This window comes from Benincasa hispida, chromosome 8 (assembly GCF_027475165.1).
Source record: "Benincasa hispida cultivar pf3 chromosome 8, pf3_genome.v1.1, whole genome shotgun sequence".
In the NCBI taxonomy this organism is placed as follows: domain Eukaryota; kingdom Viridiplantae; phylum Streptophyta; class Magnoliopsida; order Cucurbitales; family Cucurbitaceae; genus Benincasa; species Benincasa hispida.
Genome location: NC_143485.1, coordinates 16,101,021 through 16,108,620, shown reverse-complemented (window position 1 = coordinate 16,108,620; position 7,600 = coordinate 16,101,021).

The following is a 7,600-nucleotide window of genomic DNA, read 5'->3' as shown; positions in this document are numbered from 1 at the left end:
GAACCGAACCAGACAAAAAGAAAATCGGTCGAACCAGTCAAAACCCGTTCGTCCTCACTTGGTCAAACTCGATCGCTCGGTCAAAACTGGTTCAAACTCGATGCTCGCTGCTGGTTAGTTGAAAACTCGCTCCTTGCTCCTTGATGAAACTTGATCCTCACTCGAATATGATAATTTCTTCAATTACAAATTAATTTCAACTTTAATGACTCTAAATAAATTATAGACTCTTGAGCACACATTTACATCAATCAATAGCCAATTACAAATTTAACAAAGGAATCAAAGAGAAAATAAATGTCAAATCTTAGAAAACCATATCAATACACCATTTTCATATAACTCATCAAAACACCCATCAAGCCAAAATTAAACCAAATTGAATGCTTAAATAATGCTCTGATACCAACTGTTAGAGTCAGAGAATGCGCAGCGGAAGTACAATGGATCAATAAGCATTCTAATTCATTAATTTTTTGCTTTAAATTAAGCATGCTCATAAACTAATAAGAGAGATGACATGCCTTTGTAGAATCACTTGAATCTCGATTCCAGATGCAAATCTTCTCCAAATCAACTTGTGAACTGATGACATGCAGAAATGCATGTCATCTTAGGCCTTTTATTTAGAATTATGAGGGCTGTTAAGCAGAATATGCGGCAATTATGTTAGAAATTCATGAGAATATGAGCTTACGTCATTCAGCATGATGAATCTCGGCTAACCCATTATTATACGTTATTATGCATTCCTATTTTTGTAGCTAACGCAGGAAGTGGACACAAACGCGAAAGTCGAACCACCGCATAGACGACCGCATGCGGAGAAACTCTCCATCGCATCATTCATGCGGAATAATCTTATGTCAGCAAAGTTCATGCGGTTACCTTGTCTTATGAGCACATCATTCATCATTTAGGCAAACTTGAGAGACTAGTCTAAAACCCAAATCTAAGACTCAAGAGAGCAGATTGGAACGCATAGGCAAGAATAAGGAACTTAAAGATAAGCTTCGTTTGCTTTCACACAGCGTAGGCACCCTACGGATAAGATATTGCATGCGTCTAGGAAGTAGGATACGGTGGTATGCGACTATCACGCTTGCGGCGAGAGCACGTGAGCGGGTTATGGAGGTTTAGGCAGGCATAGGCTTCCCAGCAATATCGTAGATACACTGCATACGTCCTAGAGTTAGGCTCAAGTATGTGTGGCAATGAAGACATCTCCACATTTTATCTATTTTTCCATCCATTTACTTCATGTCAATAACTGTTGTGTCTTTACCTCTCTTTCATATTCTCATTGCATTGTTTGTTAGTTAGGAGTAGGAGTAGAGTTAGCTTAGAAATCTCCCCATCATTCTTTTATTCAAATCGCCGCATGCACATTACCGCATACATCCAGCTACAAGTTCCTGAGTTCGACCTCGGATCACCCGAGAAACTTGCATTCGCATTATACTTGGCGCGAGCGAAAGAAAACTTGTGACAGGACGCATGGTCATCGCATACATTTGTTATCGCAAAGTCATTCCAACGCATGACCATCGACGCATGACAATCAACGCATACGTTAAGAACATGCATCGCATATTGCGTCGACGGAATTTTAGTTGTCGAGTAATTGACATCTAATTTTCTGTCATCATGAACCACCTCACACCCTTCCCTACTATTCTCTTGGTGCCTTAGATTGAGTTGTGGGACTCAAAATAAGCTTGAATAAATGGAATTCGGAGAAGAAGTCATTGTTGCACCATGAAAGAAAACCTTCTTCAATCTCAAGTTTTTAAGCAAAAACTCAACAAATGCATCAGTTGCATACCTGATTCTCAGCCCAATCTTCTTCATTTATTATAAGACCATCATGCAAAGAGGATTGCTGCTTGAAATGCACCTCATGCTTGGAAGATTGAATCAAGAAAGGAGTGGAAATTGTGTGAGTTACTAGGATAGAAAGTGGAGGTATCCCACTTTTGGGATTTTCCATTTTCAATCCTTTTCAATTTTTGAATGTACAAATTGATTTCCAAAATCAATTTTTTTTTCAAAATTGAAATCTTTATTAATTTTAGAAAATTAATTCAATAATTAATTTTATAATAAAATTAATAATAAATAATTAATTAAACAATTTAATTGATTCTAATTAATTTAATATCAGATATTAAATTAATTTAACACAAATTCCTCCACCATGAATCTTTATTCATGAATTTAATATTTAAATTATATTTAAATATTAATTGATTCTCTAATTCCATTTAATTCTAAAATTAAATGCGTAATTATATCACTTATAATTACTAATGCTCTTAATTCTAATTTGAACATTTCAAATTAATTTATCACGCTACTCTAAGGCTAATCCATTTATGAGCTAGTAAAGGGATCTCGTGGACCTACAGATCATGGGCTCCAATGATCCGAGATTAATTGACTAAACTCTTTACGCTGAATTAACCCCCATTCGTTAACTACTGGGTCATTCCACTAAAGCTCAGAGTTGCATTGTGAAACCCGGACTTTCATTTTTCTACTTAAAACCGGAAATAAAAGGGATTAACTAAGTACAAGTTGAATCCTATGTCAAAGGGTATGAAAATTCTATGTGTTTAAATAGGATTTGTTAAATAGCGTTGAAATAAGCTTTAACTAGTAAAAATTTGATTAGGTATCAATCAAAACAGAACTATGCGTTGGCCATATGCTAGGTGTTGGTGTTGTGCCATGCGCTGGCCACAAATATTTGAGAGGTATTTGGGCATTGAAAGAGGCTGAAGTATGGCCGAGAGGAAAGGCTATGTGGGGACAAACATGCAACAACCTATGTTTAAGAGGTTAGTAGAACTTGCGATAGCTCCAGGTTGTGCAGACATAGGCACAAGGTGCTGGAGACACGCGCACGCATTGACCGAGTATGCGGCGATGGTACGTGCATGCATTAACCGAGTATACGGCAATGGTATGCGCACACATTGATCGTGTATGCGATGATGCTAGACGATGGATGCGGTGATGTTATGTGAGGGTATGCAGTGATGCTACGTGAAGGTATGCGGCGATGCTATGCGAAGGTATGCGGCGATGCTACACGATGGACGTGACGATGCTATGCGATGGATGTGACAATACTATGCGATGTTGCTATGCGGCGGCCTTGCTAAAGGATGAGCTAGGCGATGAGACAAGCTATGGTGGACGTATTGTCCTTGCATTGCTAAGGCTTGCAGCAATAGAGTTTATGAGGTTGGTTGCGTTGGTCATCAGGGATGCGTTAGCAAGAGCCTAGGCGATGGTGAGCGGTGTTGAGTTGAGATTCGACCCAAAGGATGTTATGCGTTGGTGATGTGTTATGTGATGTGGACATCCGAGGCATGTGGATGCATAGGACAAGGCTTGAGCAAATAGTATGCGTTGAGCGCATAGGGCAGAAGTAAGCCATGCGGTAGAGGGCATGCGGCCAAGGAAGAGCCTTGCAAACATCTAGTATATGCGACCAAGTTACGTCAATGGGATGTACCAGGTAAGGTCAAAAGAACGCATGTGAAGTTGGATGAATGCATATAAGATGGGATGGACGCATTCAAGGACGTCATCCGGACATGTGGCTAGTTGGGGAGGAATCTTAAACCTTAAGTAAATAAGGTGGAGGCACGAGAAGACATGCAATTGTGAGGGTTATGTGTTGGCTAAAGGAAGAAGAAGACACCTTGGTTTGCGATGATGTAAGATTGCGTTGATAATGTGGGGAAGAGACACATCAAAGAGGAGGTGGAAGGTTCTGGGCATTGGCAGAAGATGAGGAAAACACCTGGATATGATCAATGGAAGAGGTGTCGGGCAAAGGAGAAGGGTTAAACGCCTATAAAAGGGGCAGAACGCCTCACTTCAACCCACAAATCAATTAAGTACATAAAAATCACAAAGAAAGGAAAGAATAAGAGATATTCGAAGGAAGGAAGGCATTGTTCAGGCAGAGGTACAAGCAAAGGTGTCGAAGGGAACAGGGTTGTACAGGCATACGCATAGGCTAACTTCAAACAAGAAGCTTTTCCAAACTACTCGTGCAAATCAGGTGATTTTTGAACCAAAAGTTTCTAAATTAAATGTAGATTCAGTGTAAGGGCTGCCTTGATAAAATTCTAACTCTAAGGTTGTCAAATTCAAGGAAAACCGAGAGGTGCTCACCAGTGAGGAAACAATCGGGCCAGGAAGAATAAACTTGAGATTCGAAACTTTCGCCAAGGAATTTCAAGGCGAAACTTTAAGGTATTATAAGACATTTTCACACATTTTTGAAGAAGGGAATGTCTTGAGATAATGCCCCAAAGAGTGAGTAATCTAAGCTTAAAGTTAACCTGAAATAGGGTCCAACGAAGGAACAAGTGAAACTGGGTGAACTGGGAAGAAAGATCTCGACAGGTCACTGTGAGTGGTTTCTTCTTTTGCTCTTTTAAGCATATTTTGAATTGATATGCTATAGTTTATGCTATGAGATGTGTATGACGTTGAGATGATCAGGGGGTTTGTGGACCTAGAGCCTGAGCCCAAAATAAATCTTTACATGATGGTCAAGGGACCGAGGAGTCTAGTTCCTGAGCCTGTGGGATGGAAAAACCTTGAATGTGATGGTCAGAGGGCCGACGGGCCTAGCTTTTGAGCCCCTGAAAGGGGAGAACTATGTGCACATAGGTTGATATTTTTAGATATGAATATTAACTATCTACCGTGTATGTAGGTAGGTTTGTGAAAAGCTTCATGGTATGGTGGAGGTTTGCATGGGAACCTCTGATAATGCTTGTGATCTATTAAAGACTTGTATTTGTGATACCATTCACTGAGCTTTGTAAAACTCATGGTTTGTTTCTATGTTTCTCTTGCAAGTAGCTGACGAGTCCAGGTTGCGGTGTTGGTCAAGGTCTGCCACAAGTTTAGAAGTAGTATTAAATGGGATGGGTAATCGGGGTAGTGTCTCCCGTGTAAATGTAACTTGAATGTGTAAACTAGTTTTAAATAAGACATTTCCGCTGTTGTATGTAAATAAGGTTATAAAAGGAAACTAGTAAGATAATATCAATAAGTGGTAGCTTTAATTAATATCATGCCTCTCCTCGGGCTCGGAGGTGCGGGTCCAGGGCGGGGTGTGACTACTTGATATCAGAGCATAAGGTTTTGGGAAAGGGTAAACTAGAGAAAGGCATAGTGGTAGTATAATATGTCTAAATGTGTGGTTTATTATAGGAACCATGCCTCGTGGCAGACCGCACAAGCAACCGGTGGGGACTCGAGATGCTACCTCAAAAGCAATGGGGGTGCGGGTCCGGGGTGGGGTGTGACTTGCACTTCACTCGCTGTAGATATATTATGTTCATTCGATATAACCATGATTAGTAAGTTAAACCTTTCACAAGTTGTTTATAATAATGCATGGGTCAAATGGCTGTTTTACCCCCGAGATTATCTCTTGTTCTTTAAGTCCCATTGATCCTCTAATGAAAATTAGTATGTGATCCAATCAACAAATTGGGTCCCTCTCGGGCCAATGAGAGGGTGGGGCCCCTTGTTTAAGACCCGAAGTCAGCATTTAAAGGAACAACCTCTCTAATATCCCTGAAAGTGGGTAGGAGTGAATTCCATCTTGCACCCTATGTTCCCAGCTATCTACCTGGTCTTACCCCTAAAATGGAGGTTATTGAGCCGGCGTCGTTGAGCCAACCCTCACCTATGCAAATCTAAGGATAATCCTAAATAAACGGGAGTTCATAATTAGCTTAGGATTAAGGTCAAGTTCTTTAGGTCTTCACTTTGAAATAGTCAGTCTTAAACAGTAAACAACATTATAAAGTAAGAGTGACTAATTTCGTGGTCTGATCTTGTACAAACTCATTGTACAGGACGCCCCCACTCCTCATGTTATAACATGTACAAATTAGGATCACATCATCTATAGCACTTTACAACTCTTTGTAACAACTACATAGTGAGCCGCATCCAATAGTTTTACTAAAATAAGGCACTCAACCTTATTCATATACCATAACCATTTTGATTATTTACTCAAACATGATCTACTTTTATGTCTCCACATAAAGTTCAAGTACTCATGTAGTAGTCATGGATCTTTTAATTTATTGGATTTATTTATAAAACGAAATAAACAATTCATATATTCAATAACAACTTATTGAATTTTCATAATAAGTTTTATTGTTTACAAACCACAAGTTGTAGAACATAAAACCCAACATTTTAGAAGTTCTGCCATTGAAAACAAATTTGATTTCGAATTGTTATAACATATATATTTGTTATTTGAGATCAGTCTTTGGATGATTTGAAATTTTAATTTTACATTTGAAAAAATACGTCTAAAATATAGTTTGGATAGGTCTAATTTTCCTCTAAGGTAAATGTTAGATTATATATGATTTGAAATAGAATTTTGGGATAGACTTTTGTTATGAATAAAAACTTGACTATGCCCAAGTTTTATTTCGAATTGAATCAAATTTCATTGAAATTTATCTAATTTATCTTTAATTAAATTTGACCCATTTTTTAGATTATAATTTGATAAGGTTTTCAAATGGGTGAGTTTGTTTAAAATAATTTTTTTATTTAAAACAAGTTTTGTTTTGTTTTATGAAGTAATAGTCAATGTCCTTGCTTATAAGGGGAAAGACCTAATTGGAAAATTTATCACACCGAAGATTTTATAACATCTAACTTTCCTTTCTGCATCATGAGCAACAAGAATTAATTTTTTTTCTTAATAAGAAATTACATTAAAATTATTAGCTAAGTAAGAAATCTCTTCAGTCAAACATTGAACTTCATTTTGGGATTTTGTTTTGTCATTTATCAAATTTATAGCCTCTAAATAACCATATTCTAGGATTAAATCTGAGGGACCCAACCGTCCAACTACTCTTAGTTCTTCAAAAATAGCTTTTAGTTCTATCATTGGAGGATCCAAAGTCCAAACAATTAAGAGCTAATGCTCTTAGACTTCCGTTGGAGTCTCTGAAGATCATGCCCAAAACCGTAAGGGAAGAATTATTTCTCCGAGCAGCATCTACGTTGATTTTTATGATATTCACGGAGGCTTTAACCATATCTGATTTTGATGAAGGTTTCTGAAGTGCTTCATAGTAGAAGATGAATTTGGGGAGTCTCTATATTTTAAAAAGTATAAAACATAATTATGAACCCAAGATGCTCGAATGGAAGAATCAGCAATGAAGAATCCTGAAGGAACCGATGAAGGTTCAGTGTGGAAGCGGGGATCGGTCCCAAATCCCAATTTTTGTAGAATAATAAAAAAAAAAGTATGCATTAAATCAAAATTACAGCATGCCAATAAGAATCGAGATAAGGAGATTAATAAAAGAATTAACCGTTGAAGATCTAATCTTCTTCATGTATCCTCTTATCCAAAATGTCACGAATTGTAACGTACTCAAAACCCTAATTGGCCACCACCAATCAGAACACCTTGTATTGTTTGTGGGAGAAGAGACCCAAAAAAATTTATCGTGTGTTCAAGAGAGAATACAAAGAGATGCCACAATCTTTTGTAAAAATCTCAATGTAGAAA